At 44.4% G+C, this 11,641-nt stretch overlaps 1 long non-coding RNA gene across 1 annotated transcript; it reads right to left on the bottom strand.

The window, feature by feature from the left end:
- Positions 1–306: 306 nt before the first annotated feature.
- Positions 307–4,031, bottom strand: LOC127007372 (uncharacterized). The gene is made up of 3 exons (XR_007760215.1): positions 1,408–4,031; positions 1,124–1,355; positions 307–1,008 (listed from the first exon to the last, which is right to left on the bottom strand). It is a non-coding gene; the product is annotated as an uncharacterized LOC127007372 (long non-coding RNA).
- Between the last annotated feature and the right edge of the window lie 7,610 nt (positions 4,032–11,641).

Raw genomic sequence — 11,641 nt, 5'->3', positions numbered from 1 at the left:
ACTCTCCTCTCCTGCCGGTGTCTGTGCTACATCGCCTACGTGGATCGAAGTGGAGGACCGTTATTTCGAGTAAGCCAAAAAAAAAAATAAATAAATAAATAAATAAATAAATAAATAAATAAAAAAAAAGGAATGATGGACGTTTTTGCACTTATTGAGGTACTACTTGAACACCTCTACCCCCCCCCCCCCCTCCCCCCTGTGATCGACTTTTTTCTTGATAATGAGGAGGATTAGGCTGAGGAAGAGAAGGAAGAGGAGAAAATATATACATTCACAGCGGAGGTGGTTAAGCAGTCGGTTATTCTCTCACTCATTCTTCTGCATGCCAAGATTATTCCTCCTCCTCCTCCTCCTCCTCCTCCTCCTCCCCCTCCTCCTCGACCGCCGCCGCCATCGCTCAGGCTGATCAAGCAGGAGTCATCTGTTATATTCTTCACAAACTAGTCAAGCAGAAGAAAGAAAAAAAAGATAAAAAGCAGAGCCGTCTATCAGCAAAATTGTATTCCTTCAATCCTCCTCCTCCTCGTCCTCCTCCTCCTCGTCTTTTTTTTCTCCTTCTCTTCTTCTTTCAAGTCAGATTTTTTTTTTATTTCACGTCCCTATACCTGATCCTTTTCCCAATTCTACCTCTTTTTTTATCTATTGTTTCTTCTATTTTTGGTTTATTTATTTTACTTTCCTTCTTTCTACTCTTCCTTGTCCTCCTCCTCCTCCTTCCCTCTTTTCTTATTTTTCTCTCACCCACTAACTCATTCTTTCACCTGATCGTTTATTTTTATTTTTTTCCTTCCTATCTTCTTTTATTTTCTTCCTCTTCGTCATGATCATCTTAATCTTTTTCTTATTTCTTCTTTTCTTTTCCTTCTTTCTTCTTACCTTCATTGTCTCTACCAATCCGATTCTCATTTACTCATAACATTATCACGTGTTCTTCATGTCATCATTCGTTCCATGTTTCATTATACTCTTCTCTCCACCACTCTTCCACTATCCTCATTCCACCACCTCCCTTTTCCCTCATAGACACTTTTATCCACTCTTCCACTATCCTGATTCCACCACTTTCCTTGTTCCCTCATAGACACTTTTATCCACTCTTCCACAATCCTCATTCCACCACCTTCCTTGTTCCCTCATATACACTTTTATCCACTCTTCCACTATCCTGATTCCACCACCTTCCTTATTCCCTCATATACACTTTTATCCACTCTTCCACTATCCTGATTCCACCACCTTCCTTATTCCCTCATATACACTTTTATCCACTCTTCCACAATCCTCATTCCACCACCTTCCTTATTCCCTCATATACACTTTTATCCACTCTTCCACAATCCTCATTCCACCACCTTCCTTGTTCCCTCATAGACACTTTCCCTCTTCCTATCCTGATTCCACCACCTTCCTTATTCCCTCATATACACTTTTATCCACTCTTCCACTATCCTGATTCCACCACCTTCCTTATTCCCTCATATACACTTTTATCCACTCTTCCACTATCCTGATTCCACCACCTTCCTTATTCCCTCATAGACACCTTTCTCCACCTCATCATTTATTCCATGCCTCATTCTCCACTGCTCTCTCATCCACCGTTCACCCACCTCTCCTCCTGCTAATCTCAGCTTCCAATCCACCACCAATTCTTCTCCCTCTCCTCCACTCCCTCCCCCTCTTCCTTCCCCCAATCCACTCTCTACTTTATCCTCCTCTGTTTTCTCATCCACCATTCTTCCCACCTTCTCTCCTCCTGCTAATCTCTACCTCCAATCCACTAGCAGTTCTCCTCTCTCTCCCCAAGCACTCTCTCCTCCCCCTTCCTCCCCCTCTTCCTCCCCAATCCACTCCCCGCTATCCCGCCATCTCTCACGTAATAACTCCTTCAGTCAATTTCCTCATCCAATCAGACATTCATTTGGATAAGTATCTTAGAAATGCAGCCACGAAAGTACTTTTTTTTATATATTACAGGTAAAAAAAAAAAAGCGCCATGGGCCAACGGGTTACCTGGCTATCTGAAATTCGGTGCGCTGGCTTTTCATTTGCCTGTGTTGGTTTTCTGTTTGGTTTTCTGTTTGGTTTTGTGTTTGGTTTTCTGTTTGGTTTTGTGTTTGGTTTTCTGTTTGGTTTTGTGTTTGGTTTTATTTGTATTTATCTTCACTTCGTTTCCTTCCTCTCTATAATTTTTTTCTGCTTGTTTCTTCGACTTCTATGCCTCCTCTTCCTCTATATTATTACTTTTATCTTTGTTTCCTTATTCTCTTCTTTATTTTTAGTGATTATCGTTATCATCTTTAGCTTTATTTTCGTTTTTTTCTTCTTCTTAATTCTTCTCTTCATCATTCTCTGTCCCCTTCTTTCTTTACAGAGCTCATATTCTTTCTCTTTTTTCTTTCCTCTATACTGTATTTTCTTCTTCTTCTTCTTCATCTTCTTCTTCATTTTCTTCTTCTTCTTCTTCTTCTTCTTCTTCTTCTTCTTCTTCTTCTTCTTCTTCTTCTTCTGCTCCTTCTTCTTCCATTCTTTCTCTTAGTGCTCATCCTATTCCTCCTTCTCCCCTTCTTCTTCTTCCTTTTCCTTTCCTCTCCTTTTTCTTAAGAGCTCATCCGATTCCTCTTCCGATCTCTCAACAAACTCCTCCTCCTCCTCCTCCCCTTGGCCGCCCTAACTCACCTGCCCGGGCACAGCTGGCGTCTTGTTAATTACTAAAAGAATTGTAATTTCCATAATGGCCAGGTGTTAATGAGGCAGGGGAGCCGCAGGTAATTGCCTTGTTTAAGTTCACCGTTCATCACCATCCTTCATTTCTTTCTCGTCTACTTCTCCTTCTTTATTACTTTCTTTTTTTGTATTTTCTTCATTCTTCTTCTGCATCTTAAGTTCACTGTTCGTCACTATCCTTCTTTTCTTCCTTGCTCCCTCATTTTTTTCCTTTATTTTTTTTCGTTTTTTCTTCGTTTTTCTTCTGCATCTTAAGTTCACTATTGATCACCATCCTTCATTTCTTCTTTCCCTCATTCTCCTTTTACTTTATAACTTCCTATTTTTTTATTGCTTCATTCTTGTTCTGCATTTTAGAGTTCACTGTTCATCACCATCCTCCATTTTTTCTTCATCTCCTTCTACTTCATTCAATCCTTTTTTTTTTTTCCGCTTTATTCTTCTTCTGCATCTTAAGTTCACTGTTCATCACCATCCTTCATTTCTTCTTTATCTCCTTCTCCTTCTACTTCATTCGTTTCTCTTTTATTTTTCGCTTTATTCATCTGCATCTAAGTTCACTATTCATTCCCATGCTTCGTTTCTTCCTTGCCTCCTCTTTTGAATCGTCCTTTTTTTCTTCATTCTTCATCTCTGTTATTTTTTGTTCCTTTACTTTTAATCCTTCAGTTCTTCCTTGTCTCCTCCATTTTCATATTTTCCTTTTTGCTTCATTCTCCTTCTTCATCGCCTTCTTTTATTGCATACTTCAAATTTCTTCCTTCTTCGATGTTTATTTTTGCTCTTCTTCCTTTTTCACTTTTGGTTCGTTCTTCATCTCTTAGCCTTTGCTCATTTACTCCTTAACTTCTTCAACTTTTCCTTTTTTTTGTTTTTGCTTTCTTTTTCTTCTTCATCCCTTTCCTAGCTTTTATTCCCTTACTATTTTAATATTTCAAACTTCTTCCTTATTCATTATTCATTTTCACTCTTTTATACTTCAGGTTTCTTTTTGCCGCCGTTCATAAAATTCCTCTACTTCTTTCCCTTCATTTCCTTTTCTTTTCCTTTCTTTTCAACTTCTTTCATTTTCCTGGTTTGGTATCTTTTTGCAACTTCGATTCTTAAATGCTTCTCTCTTAAATACGTCCTCTTTCAATGGCTCCCTGATTCTGTCCCTTAATTTTCTTTTCTTTTCCTTTCTTTTCAACTTCTTTTAGTTTCCCTGGTTTGGTATCTTTTTGCACCTTCGATTGTTAAATGCTTCTCTCTTTAATACGTTCTCTTTCAATGGTTCCCTGATTCTGTCCCTTAATTTTCTTTTCTTTTCGTTTCTTTTTCCTCTTCTTTTTAGTTTCTGGTTTTTTTATCTTTTGCAACTTCGATTCTTAAATGCTTCTCTCTTTAATACGTCCTCATTCAATGGTTCCCTTATTTTTTTTTTATCTTTCTACTGCAACACGTCAGTTATTCTTAGTTTTCAATGGCTCGATTTTTTCTTTACCTTTTTAAATCTTCATACTTTCACCACTTCAATTATTTTTCTTTTCAGTTCTTCCCTGTTTTTGCATATCTCTACTTTCGATACCAATTACGTTTCCTCTACAATGCTTTCTTACTTTTTGCTCTCTCCTTCTTTCCACATTTCACTTGTTCGTTGTTTTTCATTACTTTCCTCTCCTCTCTTCCATTGTTTCTGTTTTTGTTCTTTTTCTGCTTCATTACTTTCTTTTCCCCTCTTCGACCTTTTTGCTTTCATTCTTTTTTACTTCCTCACAAAAGCACTTCCTCGTTCGATATTTTTTATATGTTTTTGGTTCTATTCTTTCGTTCCCTTTGGTCACGTGATACTAATCCTTCGTTGTCATATCCCTTTTTTTCATAATCTTTCATTCATCCAATACATTTATCGTTATTTATTTATTAATCGTCTTTCTTTCTTTTACGTTTGGTCTGTCTTCTTTATTTGCATCCTGTTCCTTCATCCACTACGAACTTTTCACAATTATTCCTTTCTCTTTTTGTCCTTCATTATTTTTCCTACATTCGTTTACTATCTTCTCTCACATTCTACCTTGTTTTCTTTTACCTTTTTCTCGTTCGGTCAGCAAATACGATAGTTTCTTTCACTTCTCTCTTCGTTCACTATTTCTTGCAGGTATATAAATTTTGCCACGTCTCTAGAATCTTTATGTTTTGTAAAAATATAATATGCGTCTCTCTGCCCCGGTGAAAGAACCCATCAAGCCATACAAACACAGTAATACATCTAGAGAACTAAACACGTATTACTTTTACACGCTCCCAAATCATGTCACACGTATTACAGAGTTTATACGTGTGGCAGAGTGAAAGAAGCCGCCCACCGCCCACCAGCCCCGTGCACCGCGCCTCGCCAGCGGAGCAGCGGCGGTGGAGGGAAGGAGAAGGGCCGCGCTGTCCCTCGCTATCGCCAACCACCACCATCTGGGTACATCTCTCGGTGCCAACCCACCCCGGCCAGCCAGCCAGCCAGCACCCTAAACAGCCAGCCAGCCAGCACCCTAAACAGCCAGCCAGCCAGCACCCTAAACAGCCAGCCAGCCAGCACCCTAAACAGCCAGCCAGCCAGCACCCTAAACAGCCAGCCAGCCAGCACCCTAAACAGCCAGCCAGCCAGCACCCTAAACAGCCAGCCAGCCAGCACCCTAAACAGCCAGCCAGCCAGCACCCTAAACAGCCAGCCAGCCAGCACCCTAAACAGCCAGCCAGCCAGCACCCTAAACAGCCAGCCAGCCAGCACCCTAAACAGCCAGCCAGCCAGCACCCTAAACAGCCAGCCAGCCAGCACCCTAAACAGCCAGCCAGCCAGCACCATAGACAGCCAACCAGACAAACAGACAGCCAGTGATCTAACTAGCCAGCCAGTTACTTAGTCAAACAACCATTAGTCATTTAGTCAGCCCGTCTAACAGTTATTCACCAGCCAGTCATAAGGTAAACAGCCACTCAATATATATAATCGGTCAGTCAGTCATTTAAAAAGCCAGTCAGTTAGCCGTCCAGCCACATAAACAGCTCCTCAGTTAGTTAGCCAGCTTGTCAGTCAGCCATTTATCTAGCTACTCAGCCAGTCAGCCAACCAAACAGCCATCCATCCATCTATCCAGCCAACAGTCTAAACACTCAGCCAACCAAACAGCCAGCCATCCATCTATCCAGCCAACAGTCTAAACACTCAGCCAACCACACAGCCAGCCAGCCATCTATCCAGCCAACAGTTTGAACACTCAGCCAACCACACAGCCAGCCATCCATTTATCCAGCCAACAGTTTGAACACTCAGCCAACCACACAGCCAGCCAACCATCTATCCAGCCAACAGTTTGAACACTCAGCCAACCACACAGCCAGCCAACCATCTATCCAGCCAACAGTCTAAACACTCAGCCAACCAAACAGCCAGCCATCCATCTATCCAGCCAACAGTCTAAACACTCAGCCAACCAAACAGCCATCCATCCATCTATCCAGCCAACAGTCTAAACACTCAGCCAACCAAACAGCCAGCCAACCATCTATCCAGCCAACAGTCTAAACACTCAGCCAACCAAACAGCCAGCCATCCATCTATCCAGCCAACAGTTTGAACACTCAGCCAACCAAACAGCCATCCATCCATCTATCCAGCCAACAGTCTAAACACTCAGCCAACCAAACAGCCAGCCAACCATCTATCCAGCCAACAGTCTAAACACTCAGCCAACCAAACAGCCAGCCAACCATCTATCCAGCCAACAGTTTGAACACTCAGCCAACCAAACAGCCAGCCATCCATCTATCCAGCCAACAGTTTGAACACTCAGCCAACCAAACAGCCAGCCAACCATCTATCCAGCCAACAGTCTAAACACTCAGCCAACCAAACAGCCAGCCAGCCAGCGAGTCAGCCAGCCAGCCAGATAGAGATAAGGGCAGACAACTACCAGTTCACCATTTGGGAAGAGAGTTAGCAAGACACGCAAGAAGACAAGAAGGGCTGATAAGCGGTCATCCACTCCGCCGCCCCGCATCCCGCCCATCCATCCACCCTCGACCTACCCACTCACTCCCTCTCTCTCTCATCCACTCAATCACCCATCACTCACTCCTTCTGTCATCCTCAGTCTCTCATCCACTCATCCACTCACCCACATATTCATTCACTCACCCATCCATTGTCCATCGTCTCATCCACCCTCCCACTCATTTACTCATCCATCCATCCACGTCATTCCTCATGCACATAAACATTATAATAGTCAGTCAGTTCGTCAGTCCGTCTATCAGTCATCCATATAGTTAGTCAGTCACCTTACCAGTCAGTCAGTTAATCGGTTAGTCAGTCAGCTTACCAGTCAGTGTCAGTCATTAGTTAGTCAGTCAGTCAGCCATCCATACAGTCAGTCACTTACCATTCACTTAGTCAATCGATCAGTCAGTCAGATATTAGTCAATCATTAGTCAGTTAGTCAGCTTCCCATTCAGTCAATCGATCAGTCAGTCAGATAACAGTCAATCATTAGTCAGTCAGTCAGCCATCACTCACAGCAAAGACAGCCAGTTAGTCAGTCGATCAATCTCTCCCAAGTAAGTAGTACCCAGCGAGCGAACAGACAGACAGACAGACGGACAGACAGACAGACAAGCAGGCAACCATCTTCTCCCTGAACTAAGCTGCCAAACCATTAACACAATAACCGGCTAGTCACCCCTCTCTCTCTCTCTCTCTCTCTCTCTCTCTCTCTCTCTCTCTCTCTCTCTCTCTCTCTCTCTCTCGCTCCCCCCTCTTTTTTAAGCTGTAAAATATTCAAGATTGGAGTGTGTATAATTTTTCTCCTATTCCTGGGCGTGTATTTTTCCAGCTATCCACTGAGCCATCTAAAGAGGAACTCGTTTTGTCTATCAGCTGAGAGGAGGAGGAGGAGGGGGAGGAGGAGGAGAGGGGGGGATGGATGGAGGAGCAGGGAGGAGCAGTGTTAGAGAGATAGCGAGGGAAGACAGGGAGGTAGAAATGAAGGAAGGGTAGAGAGATGAGGAAGGAAGGGCTATCTATGGAGGGAAGTATTTTCTCTCTCACTCTCTCTCTCTCTCTCTCTCTCTCTCTCTCTCTCTCTCTCTCTCTCTCTCTCTCTCTCTCTCTCTCTCTCTCTCTGGAGAGAGAGAGAGAGATAGAACAAATAGCAAAAGGTGAACAATCGGAACGGAATCAGAGCAAAAGGAAATTCTCTCTCTCTCTCTCTCTCTCTCTCTCTCTCTCTCTCTCTCTCTCTCTCTCTCTCTCTCTCTCTCTCTCTCTCTCTCTCTCTCTCTCATATCCATCCCATCTTTCCCTCGCTCCCTTCGTCATCCCTTCTACCTTCTCTCCCCATAATCATCTATCTCCCCATCTTTCCTCCCCTCTTTCCCTTCTCATCACCTCTCCCATCTCCCCATCTTCTTTCCCTTTGTCCAACTACGTTCCCAAGTCCCATCGCCTCCCTCATCTTTTCCCTTCCCTTCCTTGTCCTTTTCTTCCCTTCCCTTCCCTTCCTTTCCTTTCTTTTCTTATCCTTTCCATTCTCTTCTCTTCCCTTCCCTTCCCTTCCTTTCCTTTCCCTACCTTGCCTCTCTTTATCTTCCCTTTCTATTCCTTCCCTTCCCTTCCTTCCCTTCCTTGTCCTTTCCTTTCTTTTCTTATCCTTTCCGTTCTCTTCCCTTCCCTTCCTTTCCTTTCCCTAACCCATCCTTGCCTCTCTTTATTTTTTCTTTATATTCCTTCCCTTCTCTTCCATTTCCTTCCCATCTCTTCCCTTGTCATCCTTCCCTCCTCTTTGCCTCGCCTTCTTTTTCCATTTCCTCTCTACTTCCCTTTTCTTCCCTTCAGTTTCCTTCCCTTCCCTTCAATATCCTTTACTATATACCCTTCCCTTTGCCTTCTCTTCCCTTCCCTTTCCTTATCGTTCCTCTCCTTCCCATCCCTCTCTCCTCTTCCCTCCCTTTCCTCTCCTCTACCCCCTCTTCATTCCCTTTTCTCTCATCATCATCCTCTTCTTCCCTCCCTTTCCTCTCCTCTACCCCCTCTTCATTCCCTTTTCTCTCCTCCTCCTCCTCCTCTACCCCCTCTTCATTCCCTTTTCTCTCATCATCTTCCTCCTCTTCCCTCCTCTCCTCCCTCCCCCTTTCCTCCCCCCCCTCCATTCCCTTCGCTCCCATCGGGCCAGCATCTTCCTTCCTCTCCTATCTTCTGATCAGCTGATGGGCATGGAGATAATTTTTCTCTCAGCATCTTGCCCAAGAGAGAGATACACTTATAGGAGGGAAAGGTGTAACGAGGGAGGGACGGAGGAGTAGGGAAGGAAGGGGGGAGAGAGAGAGAGAGAGAGGGAGGGAGGGACAAAGAAGAAAAGGCAGGCAGGAGGGAGGAAAGGAGGAAGAGAGGGTTAAGTAGAGAGAGAGAGAGAGAGAGAGAGGGGGAGAGGGAGATAGAGATTGAGGAAAGAATGGAAATAGGTAGGGTTGGATAAGAGGGAAGGAGGGAGGGAAGAGGAAGAGGGAAGGAGAGAAGAGATGGAAGAGGAAAAGAAAAGGAAAGAAGGAAGGATACGGTTAAGCAGGAGAGGAAAAAGTGTAAAAAAAAGAGAAGAAATGAAAGAACAAGGAAAAGCTAGAGAAAAAGGAGATAGAAAGAAGAGAAAGAAAGAAGGAACAGCTACAGAAGAGAAAGAGAGAAGGGAAAGAAAGAAAAAAAAGAAGGAAGATATTAATAAAGAAGACAGAGAAGAGAAAGAGAGAGAGAGAAGGAGGGAAGGTTACGGAGAGAAGGTTAGATAGGATGGAGGGAAGGATGGAGAGGAGGAGAGGCCAGATTGGGAGGCGAGATGGGAGAGACAGAGGAAAGGAGGAAGGGAAGGAGGAGGAGGAGGAGGAGGCTAAGGAAGGCAGGAGGAGGCAGGATTGATAAGACGGTTATCTGAAGTATATTCCGGGTAGGCATAAGGGAGGAAGGAAGGGAGGGAGAGAGGGAGGGAGGGAGGGAAAGGTAAGAAAAAGGGGCGTGTTGGAGGGAAGGGAGGGACACACGTAAACTAGAGAGGCATGGAGGAAAGGGAGGGAGGGAGGGAGAGAGAGGGAGAGAGAGGGAGGGAGGGAGGGAAGTAGTCAGAGAGGTTAGAAGAGGGAGAGGAGGGAAGACTGGAGGTATCTTGCTACTACTACTACTACTACTAGAGAGAGAGAGAGAGAGAGAGAGAGAGAGAGAGAGAGAGCTGTTGTTGTTGAATAATTATGGTCATTTAAAGGGTATTATTAGTGCTTGCTTGCTTGCTCTCTCTCTCTCTCTCTCTCTCTCTCTCTCTCTCTCTCTCTCTCTCTCAAGATGATAATTATGATGTGGATGAAGATGAGGAGGGAAAGAAAACATGGAAGGAGGAGGAGGAGGAGGAGGAGGAGGAGGAGGAGCCATAAAAAAGGCAATGATGTCCGTCTGTCTGTCACTCTCTATGTCTGGCTATCTGTCTGTCTCTTTGTCTGTCCGTCTAGATGAATGATAGTCTGCCTGCCTGTCTATTTTAACTGTCTGCCTGTTTTGCTCGCTGTCTGTCTTTCTCTGGGTGTGTTTGCTTTGTACTTTGTCTTCTCCTGTCTGTCTGTCTGTATGCCTGTGTGTCTGTCTGTCTGTCTCTCTTTCTCTGTGTCTTTCTGTGTCTGGATGAAAGAAGGGAAGGTTGTCTGTCTGTCTGTCTGTCTGTCTGTCTGTCTGTCTCTGTTATCTGTCTTTCTGTGTCTGGATGAAAGAAGGGATGGTTGTCTGTCTGTCTGTGTGTGTGTGTGTGTGTCTGTCTGTATGTCTGTAAGGATGGCTGGATGGACAGGTAATGTACAGGTGTTGACGAGGTAATGGCAGGTAGGCTCAGGTGCGCCCCCTTCATTAACCTTTAAGGAGAGGTGAAGGAAGCGAGGACAGGAGGGAGAGGGATGGAGGGGGAGGGAGGGAGGGATAGAGGCACACACACACACACCTGTAATCAAGCTAACCAGTACCTGTATCGGGCCCCAAGAAATTAAATCATCATGTCTTCACCTCTCTCTCTCTCTCTCTCTCTCTCTCTCTCTCTCTCTCTCTCTCTCTCTCTCTCTCTCTCTCTCTCTCTCTCTCTCAGCACGTGGCATAGAATTAATATTACTCATTCTTAATCGGGAGAGAGAGAGAGAGAGAGAGAGAGAGAGAGAGAATTTCTGTGTTCTAGAGGCGTTGGTTATTAAGCTTCTCTTTATTAACAAGCGATTTGGAGGGAGATAAAAGAGGGAGGGAGAGAGGGAGGGAGAGATGCGAGGCTGGAGGAAAGGAGGAAGGGAGGGAGGGAGGGAACAAAACTTGGAGGCGAGAAAAGGATGGAGGGAGGGAGGGTGGGAAAGTTGGAAGGGATGGAAGGGAGGGAAGATTGGAGGGAGGAAGGGAGGGAATGAGAGAGAGAGAAGTAAAAAAAAGGAGGAAGGAAAATGGAGGAATTTAATAAGTAGGAGGAGGAAGGTAGGAGGGAGGGAAGGAAGAGGGAGAGAAAATGGTTGAAAGAAAAGAGAGGGAGAGAATAGAGAATGAGAGAGAGGGAGAGAGGGAGGAAAAGAAGAATGGAATAAGGTAAGGAGGAAGGAAGGAGGACTTGAAGGGAGGAGGAGGGAAAAAGGAGGAGAGAAAAGGGGGGGAGAGAGAGAAAGAATGAGAAAGAAAGGTATATCGTAAGAAGGAAGGGAAGAAACAAGGAAAGCGAGAAAAGGGAAGAAGGAGGAAGGAATGAACATGGAGGGAGAGAAAGGAGGGAGAGGGAGGGATAAAGGAGGAGAGAAAGAGGGGAGGGAGAGAAAAAGGAGGAAGAGAGAGAGGGAATGAGAAAGAAAGGAATATTGTAGGAAAGAAGGGAGGAAGAAGGGAAAG

Source organism: Eriocheir sinensis, chromosome 35 (genome assembly GCF_024679095.1).
Source record: "Eriocheir sinensis breed Jianghai 21 chromosome 35, ASM2467909v1, whole genome shotgun sequence".
NCBI lineage: Eukaryota > Metazoa > Arthropoda > Malacostraca > Decapoda > Varunidae > Eriocheir > Eriocheir sinensis.
This window is presented reverse-complemented; position numbering and strand designations above follow the sequence as displayed.